We start from the raw sequence: 16,541 nt of genomic DNA on the forward strand, positions 1-16,541 counted from the left end.
TATAACCTCTAGATTTTTATTATAATTATGATGTAGTCTTAAATATGTTGATAAATTTTGCTATTTTTTCAATAAATTCAGTTGTCATTATACTGACAATACTGTATGAATGTATTACTTATATAATTTGACTAAGTTTTAGTTACTGCTTTTAATATTCATATATATGACATTTCAAGGGGAAATTTTATACATATAATTAAAATATTTTGATTTTATATATGGCATTTGAACTATTTTATTATAAAATAATTCTTGATAATAGAATATTTAACCAGACAGAGCATCATTTAGTTATTTAATCACAAGTATTCTGGAAGAACTTATTATATGGGAATTTGTAGCTTTTGGAGGATTAATTTTTTTGTATGACTCATTACAATTTCAGAAATAATATAATACAAGATGTAAAAGAGTACTCTTTTAAACTATGAGCATCTTTAGAAAGCAGACGAACTTCAAACACATTAAGTAAATTATATTTAAATTTTTTTCTAAAAATAAAGATAACTAAAGCAAGGTTGGATCAGGAGAGATCCAGAACAATTTAAAGAAATTTTCTTTTTTTAATGTTTTAAATGTATTCATTGAAGATTTGATATATGCATAAAAATTTATTTTGATTATATCCACATCCTACCTCCCCTTCAACTCCTTTTTAACTCCTGCTAAACTATTTTCTTCTCCCAGTTTTATTCTGTCTTCTATATGTAATCTACTGAATCCTTTTCCTGTTGCTAGTATAGAATTAGGTATAGAGTCATCCAAGAACACAGGCAGTGTATTAGGAGTCATACCTATGAAGATAACCTACTCCTCTCTGTAATCATCAAGTCAATATTTCTTGGGTAAGGGTAGGTTCTCCTAAGCCCAGTCCTCACCTACGTAAGTAAGTGTGCTCACCTGATCTTGTACAGGTCTTGTTCAGTCAATTCTATATTCTATGACTTTGTGAATGCAATATCTATGTCATATCTAGAACACACTATTATAGAGCAGTCCTCCTCAATATCTTGCTCTTAGAATTTTTCTTCTCTTTTCTAATATATTCCATGAGCTTAAAAGCAGGTTTGGTACAGATACATCACTTATAATTCAGTATTTCACAAACATTGTTTCTCTGCACTATAAGTAGTTTTGAGACTCATACAAAAAGCTTCTCTAATCTGTATTTATAAAGAGGAGTACTTAGAAAACCACATGAAATATGTCCATCCATCAAAATAATACGAAAAGCTTCTCCAGTCATATGACTTCTCATTCATGCATTCTTGGCCAGGTTACTACATTTGACCTGAGCGTCTTAATGTGGAGGAAGTCTTCAATCTGGAGAGAAATTGATTTTCTGATTAATATCCATGAGATTATTTGATCAAAGGATGTATGCTAGCAGGTGCTTTATGTATTCAAATTTGTTGATTGCTTATTTCTCCCAGAAGAATGTAAAATACCTCATGAACTATGAAAATTACACAGAATGGAGAATGCATCCAGGTAAGTTCCATCTTCATTTTTTCATATGTAGGCTTTGTTCTTTTTAAACCTACTTTATTTGAGGTTCTTTAATGACTCTACCTCCCTAGATAGATACCCACTTACTCTAGATAGGAGAGAAAGGAGGTTAATAGGAACAGGAGAACAGGAGGTATAGACTTTTTAGACTCAGTTCTTTAGGGGTATTCCACTCTTCCTAGTCAGGATTCCAGCAGACCCATTATATAGCAATTCAACAAAAGCAACTGAAACTGCAGAATCAGGAACCTTGAAACATTCTCTGAAGCATTTCTCTCTAGGAGCCTCTCAAAGAAGAGCTATGAGCTATCCTTCCTTTGAGTGCCACCAGGCCTCCCCATCCAGGGAACAAGGTCAAATATGGGGAGGCCTGGTGGCACTCAGAGGAAGGACACAGGCTACCAAGAAGAGACTTGATACCCTATGAGCATATACAGGGGAGGAAGTCCCCCTCAGGAACAGTCATAGGGGAGGGGAATTAGGGGAAAATGGGAGGAAGGGAGGAATGGGAGGATACAAGGGAGGGGATAACCATTGAAATGTAATATGAATAAATTAATAAAATATATTTAAAAAGAGTTATGAGCAGCCAAAGGATATTAAGTAATGTAAAAGTGGTTCATATTTGTTATTTTGGCTATTTATACTCTCCCACATCCCATACAGGATTATTTTAAACTGGCAAAGATTTTGCACTCCCATACATGAGGCAGTTCCCTTTCAAGCAGATAAACATCATGTGCCCTCACATGAGGCAATTTCACATTCAACACTTGGTATCAAAACAAAAACTACATTAATATCTACTAAATTCATATCCAATGATTGGAGTGTTAGATTGTAAACTGAAGGCATGAAATTCTGGAAGGTAATCAAAAGCGATATATTTCGTCTGAATTCCTGTGGAGTCCTAGTTTCATTATAAATAGTAACTCTACGGGAGGTATCTTACAACAGGCATTGGTCTTTAGATAATCTATAACCTATGGGAGAAATATTATTGTTCCCTAGGGTAATTTTATTTAAACATTTTAATCTAAATTTTATAGGTAACTTGTAAAACTGTTGTTCCCATGAAGATTGTTCAAAAGTGTTTGGGGGTAGTTATTCCTACTCCACACTTAGTTCTTGATCTATATCGCCATCCTACTAAAAATATTTTTGTCCTATTATTCTCATTTCTTGTTATACCACTATTATTCCCTTTATAATAAAATTATCCTCCAATGTACACACAAAACCATTTTCTAGTTTGGTGAATTATTTGGTACTGTATGTTTAAAACAGAGCTAAAGTTTTGAAGCTATGATAGACACATGCATATGGCTTCTGGGGCCTGGGTTACTTCACACATTATAATTTTTATTATTCTATCTATTTACTGGCTTGTTTCAAGAATAGATTTGCCTTTTTAGCTAGATAGAATTCAATGGTGTAAGTATACTACATGTTGTAAATGATAAAATATATTTTCATCATGTATTCTTCAGTTGATGGGTAATTAGGCCAGTTCTATTCTTATCTTGTGTAAAAGGAGCTTCTGTGAACATGAATGAGCCGGTATCTCTATAACAGGACAGCAATTACTTAATGTATTTGCCCGGGGAATATATAACTCAGTCACATGGTAGATATATTTCTAGCTTATCCTAGAAAACTACTCATAGATTTCCACAGTTGATGAACCAGTTTAGCCTCCCCTGACAGGGAACATATGCTGTTCTTTCTACACATCTTCTCCAGCATTTGTAGGCATGTTATTTATTTCTTGAGCTTAGCCACTCTGACAGGGGTAAAGGGAAACCTCAATGTATATTAAATTTGCCTTTCACAGATGGCTATTGATGCTAAATACTTCTTAACATATTTCTAGGTTATTTGCATGTCTGCTTTTATGATGCCTCTGTTTTATGTAGCCTATTTTTACTTGTTTGTTGGATTTATGTTTAGTTTTTATTTTGTTTTTTAGCTACATGGACACACACCTTATACACTAACAATATAAGGAAGAAATATGAATATGTTGCTATCAAATTTGTTGAAAAAATAAGCAAAGGAAAATTTTCATGGTTAAATTTTCTATATTTAAAATATCAAATAAAATTACCCCGTAGACTCTGCCTGCATTCAAGATTGCCCATTTTTAGGCAGATTTCTGTCTGTAGCAGAAACAAGGACTTTTTTTTTTTTTTTGCAGTGGCTTCTTTGCAGTATTTGAAACCCTCTCAATAAGGAGATTCTTTGATGCTCATCATCCTCTTTGAGGTAGGCTGGGTGTTGCTAGGAATTAACCTGTTTTATTGTCAGTGAACCTTTAAAATAATAATAAAAAACACCTTTAAATGCCATATAGAGTAGGTCTCTTAAGTTTTAAAGACCTTATCTAATGATTTTATCTCATATATCTATAGAATCATATCTATATGTTATGCCTAGGATGTATATTCTTGTGATAAAAATAGAGTCAATGGCCAAAATATGCCAAGGCAAGGTAAGCAAGTTCTCAATAGTTGCTGTCTCACAAATATGTCTGTCCTATACACTGAGCCAGAAGGCTGAAGATGATGCTCCAATGTTTTAGAGAGTTTTGGGGAACTATTCAGGCAGCAAACTGTTTCTGTCATTTTTTTTTTCCACTTTGGAAGCTGCTAACCTGCACTTCCTGTTTACTCAGGTAATTAGTTTTGTTCCTTCTCAAGTCTCTGATGGATTGAAGACCAGATAATTTAGTCTATCAATTAAGCTTAGTTGTTTACGTTTTAAGATGTTATTAGGTCTATATAGATGTTTTAATTTGATAGAGATGAGATATGGTAGATATTGTTTTACAGTCAGAATTTTAGACTTACCAATATAAGAAAGCTATTTTCTTCAAGGTTGCCAAATACAAATAGCCAAAACACTCTGAATGTAACAGTAATATAATTCTAGATTGTTTCATGGTTCTTCTTACTGTATGTAGTTTATTTTATATATCTGTAATAATATAAATGTAAACATAAAAAATATTAAAAAACAAGAAAAAAAGAAAAATACCACAAATGGAACATCATTATACTACTGCTTAATTCAAAAGAATTGATTCATCAGACATTGTGTGTCACTCAAAGAAATTATACTTAAACATGAATCTTGTCAAGAAGATCTCAAAGATTCCTATAAGCAATACTATGAAGACTGTAGTAGTAGAAGCAAAAGTCTATTTCTAAATTTCTGAAGCAAATAGCCTCTGCCTTTCAGAATACAGTAAAAAATGAATTGAATTTGAAAGATTTCTTGAGCAACATCTAATGAATAGTTGTTAAGTATTTTGTTTTTGAAACAAAATCTTCAAATCTATTAGTCATTTTAGGCCAAACAACAAACAAACCTCACCAAACAACCAAATGAACAACAAAGAGTCACCATACTTTCATTTGTAGAAAACATATTTTGTGCCGCTAAATAAAAGTAGTTTTTCTTCTTTAAATAATAACACTGTAGTGTACTTCAGATGGTCTCAAAGACATATTTGTGGGTAAAAATAGTCTTCATATTTGTATTTGTAAAATGTATAGTATGATCCTCTTCTCTCTACTTCTCTTTGTATGTATGTTTTTCATGGACAAAACTGTTTCAAATAGATGTCCTAAAATCTAATACAGAAAAGCTAAAACTGATGTTTATGTCTATGACTGTTATTATTTCTGAATTAAATCCACAGCCATTCACCTTGATTGTCAGTAAATGTCCAGTATACTTTCTCTTTTTCAAACAAGTCTATGTGTCTAAAGAACACCTCATTGTGAATCATAAAATTTATGAAGTAAGTTATACCTGTATGAATATATAAATAAACATGAGAAAATAATTACCTCATATTCTTATTGATTCATTTCTCAGTGGTGCATGAAGGGATTAGTTCCAAGTCTGGTTAAGACACTGAAGATGTTCCTTAATTTTCTTTCTAATTTGCACATCATTTGAAAAGGCAATTTCAGGGCAGTTAGAAGACTTTAGCCCTAAAAGCATTTTTTTTTCTGCACAATACTTAACTTGACATTTTTATTTCAAGTGAGCAAATGAGTAATTTCTGCTAACATTCAGGAAAACATTTCAGCAAGTTGTTAATATTTATATCTAAGTACTTTCATGGATATCATTTACATATGAGGTGGTCCAGTGATCATAAGTCAATGTAGCAAAAGAAATGTTCACAACTTAAATATGTAGGTAGGACTTTCAGCCACCCTTGATCTATGTACTAAGCTATTGATTTTATTAAGGATGCAATATTGCCCAGAGTCTTTACTCAAACACATTTTCAACCAAGAAGTCAAATAGAGGAATAGGCAAAGAATTCTCTTTCATCTATAAATTATGAAGCCAGTTCAAGAAAATCAAACTATTTGAAAAAGAGTGTTTGATTTAGTATGTAAAGAAATTGAAAAAAGTATTCAGACTTGCTTGAATAGTAAGCTTACAATTTTCATAGCCATACAAAATTGTATATGCAGCTGCTTTCAAATGAAGACTTACAGTAAAATGAACACACATGTAATAATCAAGATATATTAGAATTATTCATATTTAATCACATAATTATTACTGAGTTTGAACAATAATTTGAATGCTATAAATACACACATATAAACACAATTTTCTCAGAAATTCATCGTTATTATCTGTATTCTCATTATGATAGATGTATCCATATTTGTTTTTGAAAATGTACAAACTACAAAACTGAAGGTGTGTAGAATTTCTATTCAAATTTTGTCTCCAACAGAGAAAGTTTATATTGAGAAACTATAAATTGATTAGTTCAAAATGATTTTAAACCGCAATGATAACAGATATTTGCTTATGAAAATATCCCTGGAGAGGACAAAATGGTTTTGTTTTCTTTTAAACTCATTCATCTTCGTCTTTTAAAATATCCTAGAAAAAGAGGGTATCAATTTGAGAGTTGGGTATCATGGGAATGAATGGGCAGAGGGAAAAAAAAAAGGGATGGCATGCTGTAATTCTATTTCAACTAAAAGAACAGAAAAATAAGTAAAAAGGATGCTACAAATAAGGATAGAAAATAATGCATCTCCCTTTTCATATTACCTCTAAGCAAATAATTAAAGTGAGTGTGTAGTCATCGGGTTTTCTTAAATGATTTTAATGATGAATGTAGGGAGGAAATAATGGTGATGAAATGTATGATACACACATTTAAAAAAGTGTCTCTCTACATAACGTCTGGCTGTTTTGAGTTTGTGAATATCATGTGATGTTGTGTCTTTTGAGTTTATATGTATATCAGCTCAGTTTTGTCTGGAGAACCTGTTTGCTTGGAATTATCTAAATCCTTTGTCTTTTTACAATCTTTTCTCACTTTCTTCTGCATATGCCCTGAGCCTTTTGGGTTTAATAAAGCCATCTTCTTTAGGACTGTGTACCCATGGACCCTCGGTCTTTGCATATTATTGAATTATGAGTCTCTGTGTTAATCCCCACATATTGCAAAAAGATACTTCTTTAATGAGAGTTGAATAAGAGACTTACTGGTGAGGATAGCAGTATCACACTAGGAGTTATGTTAATGCTATACTCCTTTAAAAGAATGTTCAGTTTTTCTCCAGACCCATGACCAGTTTGGTTAGAGATGACTTAAAGCAATATTGTGTTGGGCTCCATCAATCTGATTAAAAAGTAGCTGACTACTCCCATAACATTTGTGATACTTTTTTGCACTGTTATCTATCAGAAGCAGAGCATTGTTGTAAGTCTCAGGGTAAATATCTGAGTGATAATGAATATTACATCTGTTCTGCAATGTAGTTTCATAGTAACAACAGTATCATGAATACCAGTCTGTAGTGATCAGTCTTCTAGTTAGGAACCAGCTCATTTTCTCCGGTTTGATAGTATAATTAAATGATGTCTTCACCTATATAGCCTTACCATCAAGTTGTAGAGGATAACAAATAGCTTTTACAATTGCCTCTCATTCTTCCCAATACTACTACCTCAAACATTCTTTGGGTAGGGAGAAAAACCATAAACATATGGTTAATTGTTTATTAATATAATCATTAATAGTAGTGAAGGTAAATGTTTAGGAAAATATCAACTAGTATATACTATTGGATTGGGTCTAGATATAGAGGGGGAAATGTTAGTTGTTTTGTTTGTTTTGTTTTTAGTGTATGCTAATTGTTTAGTGTAGTGTGTGTGCGTGCATGCATGCGTGCGTGTGTGTGTGTGTGTGTTTAAATGGATAGGCTCTCTTGTACACATAGTATTATGTAACTGTATGGTTCAAACCACATTAATGTCATATTAGTAAATTATTTATAACTTAACTTCCTGCTTTATTTCTAAATGTTGAAACTTCATGAAGAAGTTATGAATCTTATTACAGTCTCTGTTAAATGTGGTGAGATAATCACCTTGATTATTTGAAATATATATATTGTTTGTATATATATCTATGCATATCATTTAGTATCTTATATCTAATTCTTGTTAAATGTTTCATTTAGAAATATTCAAGTTTTAGTAGAACAAATCATTTTTATATTTTAAAATCATCCATTAATGTACATTTTATCTATAAATGACTAAATGACTTTATATATTTCTGAATACCTACAATAATTCCACTCAAATTAATGTATATAAAACAATATTCACTGTTTAATTCCTGAATATATAGTATCCTGAAAAAAAAACCACCTATCTTGCATCTATTAGAAATTCTGTTATAACAGGTATTCTCTAAACAATAAAACAGCATTATTGTAGTCTATTTCTACATTTAGTTCCAAAGCATCATTAGGGAAAAATAGTGCACTCACTTCTCCACAGTTTTTGAATTTATACGAATTCCAGTGTTCACAGCTGTCTAGATAGCGTATTTAATTCAACCATGGATGGAAAGTACGTGAGGGCTAAAGGACAATCCTGCTATAAAAAGTCCCATTTCTGAAATGCTAACTATTCCTTGCTTCTCATTTCCTGTAATTTAAAGAAGTAGCCTGCAGACTTTCTTATTATGACTGCCACATCTGCCATTATATCTCATACCTGTAAAATGTCGGTAGCATTTCAGACTAAAATTACATCTTATAAGTGGCTAGGAAGCCCAGTCTTCTAGATTTTAGGGAAAAAGTAGTCAAATCTTTTTAGTCACTTTCCATAAAACAGCTTGAAATTAATAAAAATCAACATAGTCAAAGGTTCCAATCACAACAACAAAATTTGTATGATGACCATGTCATTTATTATGAGATTTACATAAGAAATTATGTAAAATAGCACAGAAAATAAAATTAAAGTCCTAACAAATAAAAATTTTGTGTGCTGCATTTGCACAACTCAACATTAGTTCTAATAAAAAATTTAGGCTAGAATAGTATTTCCACAATTATTCTTGATTGCTGCTCTAAGTATATTCATATAGGGTACTTAATATATCTTACTTTTATAATAAATCTTAATCAATTTTCAAATTAACTTAGTGAAGATTGAATGAGGCTTTAAACAACTACTTATATGATTTTTCTTAAAAGCGGGGGGGGGGGAAGGAGGAATGAGAGGATACAAGGTATGGGCTAACAATTGAGATGTAATATGAATAAATTAATAAAAATTAAAAAATTAAAAACGATTTGTTATCATCTTATGAAAATATTATCAGATCTATATAGCTAGAAAAATATAGAACAAACATTATATTAAGACATATATGGAATTATATTTTAAAATACTTAATTTTAAAATATGTATTAAGAAATGTCTACTACTAATTGATCTCTGAAACTGATAGAAATATGTCATAAACTACTCACATCTATCACTTGACAACTTTTGATTTAATTAACAACTCAAGTTGTCCATTAGAATGGTAGGAATTTTTAGATATGTATTGGGAAATTAAAGAGACATTAATGTATAGTTTTATTCTTGAGCACATTGTAAATAAATAATGGTTGAATTAATATTTAAATGAAAAGTTTTATTCTTAATATCCTTATTTCGCTAAAATTGACTTAGTTTAGTTTTAGCTGAGGAAATTGAAAAAATCAAGCTGTGATAAGGTTATGAGTCACTGTTTCGGAGAACCCACACTCTTAGTCTTGGAAAGAAGATTCTGGCTTGAAAAAACTGTATAAGAATCAGGTTGTAAGATAAAGCATGGCAAGTGTAATAAACATACTTCCAACTAAGTATAATAATCCAGATAAACAATTTATTTTAAATTTGTTACAAAATCTGCAAAGGTAAGGTAATTATAGTACATATATACTATCTAAAATTTAAAATTCACTCTATCATGTTGGAAAATGATATACCCAATTCATTTAAAACGTGAAAAAACCTATTTAGGGAAGCATGTATATGTGATTAGTCAATTATTTACAAACTTTATTTGATCAGAAAATACTTTAGAAGGTAACAGGTTAAAGGAGCTATTTAATCATTGTTATCTTTATATGCTTTTTCATAATATTTACTCTTCTAAGATAGACTAGACACTAAGATAGAATAGGCTCTGGAAGTGGTTGGAAACAGTAACCAGCAGGAGTGCTTACCATATATGTCTCCTGAAAGATTCCATCAATCAGGGGATTGAAGCAGACGCTGAGACTCACAGCCAAAATATAGCAGTGCTCATGGACTCTTGTGAAAAAAAATAGGGGAATAGAAAGACCAGGAGGGAACAGCAGCTCCACAAGAAGACCAACAAAGCCAACAAATCTGAACCCAGGGGGGCCTGTAGAGACTGATGCACCAACCAAGGACCATTCATGGAAAGGACCTAGATATAGCCAATGGGCAGCTCAGTTTCATATGGGTGTCCTAGTTAGGAGAACAAGTGCTGTCTCTTCCATTGACTCTTTTGCCTGATCTTCAATCACTTCCCCTTGGCAAGGAGGCCTTGTCAGGCCACAGAGGAAGAGGATTAATACAGTCCTGATAAGACCTGATAGGCTGGGATCAGTTGGTTAGGGAGGAAGGCTCCCTTTATCTGAGTTCTATGGGAAGAGGGTACTGGGTAAGAGTGAGGGGGGTGGGATCTGGAGGATATGAGGAAGGAGGATGTACAGTAACAAATTAAAAAATAAACTAAAAAAGAGCACTTTGTCATGGATTATCTATGTCTAAAATGATAATCTGGTGATTGTCTCCAGATTTTCTTTTTTTTTCCCCAGGGAAAATATTTTTAAATTTAATTCCTCTATGTCTATTATGTGGCTTTTTAAAAAATTTTATTTTATTAATTTATTTATATTACATCTCAATGGTTATCCCCTCCCTTGTATCCTCCCATTCCTCCCTCCCTCCCATTTTCCCCTTACTCCCCTCCCCTATGACTGTAACTGAGGGGGACTTCCTTCCTCTGTATAACCCCTACCCAGATCTAGCCAATGGACAGGACATTCTCTACAGTAAGTAGAGTCTCTAGGGTCTGACTGTCACACGTACTCTGGTGCCTCATATTTGTCTCCAGATTTTCAGTAGCTGCTCGTTATTTCCTGAAATGTTTACCTTCTCCTTCTCCATTTGCACATGTGTTCTTGGATTAGCCAACTAGAGCCTTCTAGAACGAAGACAATTGCACTATTTCTTCATATGCTTGTTTCAGCATTTGCTCCTTAGATAACCAAATAAAGTATCACATATGCTTTTCATATTTAATATTGCATTTACAAAATATATGCTAAATAATATATATATATATATGATAATATAGGACCTTTTGTTAAATATAAGACTGATTACTTTTCAAATTTTAGACATCAAAATGGCAAAATTTCTGTCGTTTTCATTTGTTTTACTATTCATTCTTTCCAAAATATGCTATTAATTTATTTTTCAGCTAATAGCTTTCATCCACTGTTGTAGTTTTCAAATACATGATAGGAAAGAAAATTGATCAGTATCTTATTTGGAAAACAAAAGAATAATGACAACATAATGTTTCATAATTTGCATTTAAGCATCAGTGTTTACCAATATGTTGCTATAAACAAAGAGCATAAATGTAGATAGAGTAAAAAGTAGTGAATTAGGGCATTTGGGTGACTACATTGACTAAACCTGATCATAGAATATCTTAGCAAAATGATCTATAGAATGATGAGGCCTGAGGCATGGAGACAGGCGTGGTGAAGGATCTGGGGTGACAACAGGCTAGGTAATCAAACACCTAGAACAAGGCTTTTGGTCCCAACTAATGGTACACTTTCTATATTCCCAATGGGGAAGGGAAGTGGTAAACATAGGTTACACTAGACAACACTTTTTAATTTGAATAATTGTTACTAGATGAAAATGGTTACCCTGAAGTAATTATTTTCTCATTTTGTGACAAAATATATGAATTATAGAAGTGATGTGCTATGGTTTTTTTCTAGATCAATGGTATTAACTTAGCAGCCATAAATACCAGCTCTCTATGGAATTCTTCTCAACTTTCTGATTTGCTAAAAAAATTTTCCTCTTAGAGTGCTGATAATGTGACCATTTTCCTTATGAATATGAGAGTCTAAGCATTTAGCATTTTGAGCCTTATTCATTTAATTGTATATAATACCATAATGAACGGTAGACAATTTACTATATTTTAATTTCTTTTTAATGATAAGGAGGATTCTACCATCTATGTACACCATCTTTTAGTTATTCACTAACTCTTTAGTATGTATATACATATACCATATATATATATATATATATATATATATATATATATATATATATATATGGTATTTATTTGTGCTATCTCATGTAAGTTGTATTATTTGCATGAGTTTTCAAATGTGTTCAAATCTCTGTATTCAACTGATTTGTATATTCACACATCTGACTGATAGGTAAAAAGACTTCTCTTGCTGAGGTGCAACACATGTCTACTTACCCCAGATGAGAGACCCATAACAGAGAAAATATAGAAACCACTAATGTCCATTTGGGTGAATCAATGAGTTTTACTGGGTTATTTGCAAGAGTAAGAATGACAGCTGCATGACAAAAACCCACAGAGCATGGTGACTGCTCACAAAGCTGGCAATTTAGAGCATATTGCACAGTCTGCAGGCAGGGCAACAGGTTGGAGAGTGTCTTTTACAGAAGTCTCAGTTGGTCTAAACATCTTCGAGGAAGCACCACACAGTTCCTGCTTCTTCAAGTTAGCAGACCTGTAATCAGAGCTTCATTAGTTTGTGATCTCTGAGAGTCATGTTTGCAGTTTTTATTATTTATTCTTGGGAAGGAGGAGCCTAGTGTATTGGGTTAGTTTCAGTGGCATCCGTATTCTAGTTTGAGATTTTATTTAATTATTTTGTTTTTACCATCTGATTCAAGGAGCTTTCTGGAAGGATAGAATATTTCAATCTCCAAGGAAATTCCCACACAACACTGACATATGGTACTTGTTCTGTGTATGAGTAATGTCTATATTGGCTTCCATTACAACTGTATCATTTTTCATTTTTTGTCACTTTGTCACTTTGTCACTTGACTTCTAACTTCTCAGCATTGTCAAAACACTTAATTTTGTTGTTGTTGTTGTTGTTGTTGTTAAGTATAGTGATATTACTGGACCAGGATTATTATGGTATTTCACTATAGTTTATATTTACATTTCCCTAACGATTTGTAATGAGTATAATTTCTTGAACTTATTCAAAATTTGTTTTCTTTTTGTATACTTTATGGTCTCTGCTTAATTTTAAGTCTATTTACTGTTTGATTTTATAGTGTTATTTAATTCAATAAATTATTTCAATATTTTAGATATTGTTCAGTTATATAATTATTTTGACTAAATATATTATATGTTTGTGTACACTGAATTTTAATATGGAAACAGTTTAAACCAATGTAGTGCTAAATATATCTTTGTGCTAATTAAAATTTTCACACTGTATCTTTCAATTTATTGTCAAATTCAAAATTATGAACATTTTACATGCATTTTAAGAAGAATTTTAGTTGTTTAATTTATTGATTTTTTTTTTTGAGACACGGTTTCTCTGTGTATCCTTGGCTGTCCTAGACTCACTTGGTAGAGCAGAATTGCACCAAACTTGTAGAGATCTCTCCCTTCTGCTTCACAGAGTATTGTTAATTTGTTGATACCCTAAAACTTGATCAGATGGGACCATAAACTAAAAAACGCTATTATAAAGATTTTGTTTTGTTTGTTTGAGATATTGGATTGAAAGTATTTTAGTGGGTTAGAGTGTGTGTTAGCATAAACGTTGTTCAGTAGGTAGAAAGAAGATAGCAAATTAGGAAACGCTCATCAAAATAAAGGTGGAGAAAATACATCTGAGATATATTTTGGATGCAAAATACATATAATTTAATGAGGACCTTTTCTAGAAGTTGAGAAAAAGGAAAGCCCCAAAGAGGATATATATTTCTAAAAACAGAAGGTGTCTGTATGGTACAGCAGATGGTAAGAGGGAAAGCATAATATTTAGAAGTTTTGAATATTGCAGTGAGATTGTTACAACAGTTTTAGCTATATTAAAATACAAGTTTTTCAGAACATGCGTTTAGATGCGTCAATGGGTAATGGTTAATAGAATAAATATAGATTAAGTATAGAGGTGTGAATTCATTGGATTATAATAACCATTTATGTGCCAAACATTGGCTAGGATTTTTTTATGAGAATATTAAGTCTCAAGATGCTATAAGTTTGGTGGAGAGAAACTATCAGGTTAAGCACTGCTATAAGAAAAATGAAGGTGGCTCAAAGATAGAACGAGATTTTGGTCATAGAAAAAAATCAAAATAAAATACCATTATAATTAAATTAAAGTTTGCATTGCTTTTTAAAAGACTAAAAATAAGAATAAGATATTACAGTAGCAGCTACAACTTTTTTTTTACTTGAGCAAATTTTACTTTCTTTATTAAACTCTCAAACTTTTCATCAGATGTGGGGTTAGGGATGATCTTTTCCAAATCTGTAGGCTATTGTTTCTTCTGTTGGCATTGTCATTTGCATTACAGAAGATTTTCAATATCATTAGGTCCCATTTATTAATTGTTGATCTTGGAGCCTGAGCTGTTGCTGTTCTGTTCAGGAAGTTGTCTCCTGTGCCCATGAGTTCAAGGCTCTTCACCACTTTCTCTTCTAACAGATACAGTGTTTCTGGTTTTATGTTGAGGTCTTTGATCCATGTGGATCTGTGTTTTGTGCAGGGTGATAGATATGGATCTATTTGCATTTTGATATATGTAGACGTCAGTAAAACCAGCGCTATTTGTTGATGTTGCTTTCTTTTTTCCATTGTATGGTTTTGGCTTCTTTGTAAAAAAAAAAAAAAAACAGGTGTGTTTAGGTGTGTGGGTTTATTTCTGAGTCTTTGATTCAATTCCATTGAACAACAAATCTATTTCTATGCCACTACCATGCAGTTTTTATTACTATTGCTCTGTATTGTAGCTTGAAGTCACGCAACTAGAAAAGATTGTGCTGGGCTGAATGAGGTACCAAGACCGAGATTGACACACAAGTCAGCCTATACTGACTTGGATTTAAGGCATATAATACAAGATAACCATACTATAATTCAGTCCCAAGGAAGAAAATTAACAAGAAACACCCAGGAGAGATGATCATTTCTCACTCAAAAGTGGAAATAGAATAGACAGCAGACATGGTTAAAGAGAGGGAACATGATAGTAGAGGGAGCACATAGAAAAATGTAAATCAATATCAGACCTGGGGAGAGTTGGAGTGTGAGGACAAAGAGCTTGCAGATGAAAAAGAAACCTTGGGCAGGGGATTTTCTGTGACAAGCTAGAGACCTAAGACAGGGTAGACTCCAGCGTGGACATTAGGGTGACTCTAGTTGAGACACCTAGTATCCGGGGTCTTGGAGACTGAAAAGCCTACCCTCTAACTAGACATGAGTCCTTGTATAAGGAAGGGCACCAACCCAACTACATATACTTTAATCGAAACTTATCCTGGCTACAAGATGTGTAGGGATAAAAATGAAGCAGAAATTGAAAAAATGTCCAACAAATGCCTAGCCCAACCTAGACTAACCCCATAGGCAACAGCCAGCCAGTGGCACTATTGATGGTACTCTGTTCTGCTTGTGGATGATAGCCTAGCATGGCGGTGCTCTGAGTGGCTCCACCCTGTAGCTTATGGGAAAAAAATGCAGAGATCCACAACCAATGGGTTGGAGCATGCAAGGAGTCTTGGGGAAGAGTGGGCTGATGAACGGACAAAGCCAACTAACCAGAGCCTATGGGGGTCTGTGGAGACTGGGTCACCAAACACGGACTCTGCATGGACTGGACCTGGGGGCCCTCTGTACAGTTTAGTCAATGGGTATCTTGGTCATCATGTGGGTACTCTAGTAAAGGAAGGAGGAGCTGGCTCTAACAATGGACTCTTCTTCCTGCATTTTTGTCATTTTCCCCTGATAGAGCTGCCTTGCTGGGCCACAGAGGAAAGGGATGCCCTAGGTCTTGATGCAACTTGATATGCTGGGGTGGGCCCTTTCCTCTTCTATGGAGATTAAGGGATTGGAAATAGGGGAAAGCATGGAAGGAGGGTGCGATCGGGGTGAAAGAAGGAGCTATAAGTAGGATGAGAAGTGAATAATTGGTTAAAAAAATAAATAAAAGTAAAGATTAAAAAAAAATCTCAAACCAAGCATCCTAATTGTCATTACAGATTTTGAATAATTATATATATATTTGACATATTGCTTAAAACTGTTAGGTAATAGAAAGCACTGATTAGTATCTGTTATTCTTAAATGTATTCATGTCACAGTACGTACAACACATAACCCTCACAAAAAGATGGGACTGATAAGGATGGAATGGTAGTCTCAGTGGTTAAGTATGCTGAGTACTACTGCAGAGAAATGAGATTTGACCCTCAGCATCCAAATGACATCGGAAACCAGTTTATTAGCATAGTTCTCAGGGAATTCATTGCCATTTTTTGGCCTTTACTGGTGCCATTCAAATACATAGTGCAAAACATTATGCAGATAAAATACCTACAT

This window comes from Acomys russatus, chromosome 18 (assembly GCF_903995435.1).
Source record: "Acomys russatus chromosome 18, mAcoRus1.1, whole genome shotgun sequence".
Classification (NCBI taxonomy): domain Eukaryota; kingdom Metazoa; phylum Chordata; class Mammalia; order Rodentia; family Muridae; genus Acomys; species Acomys russatus.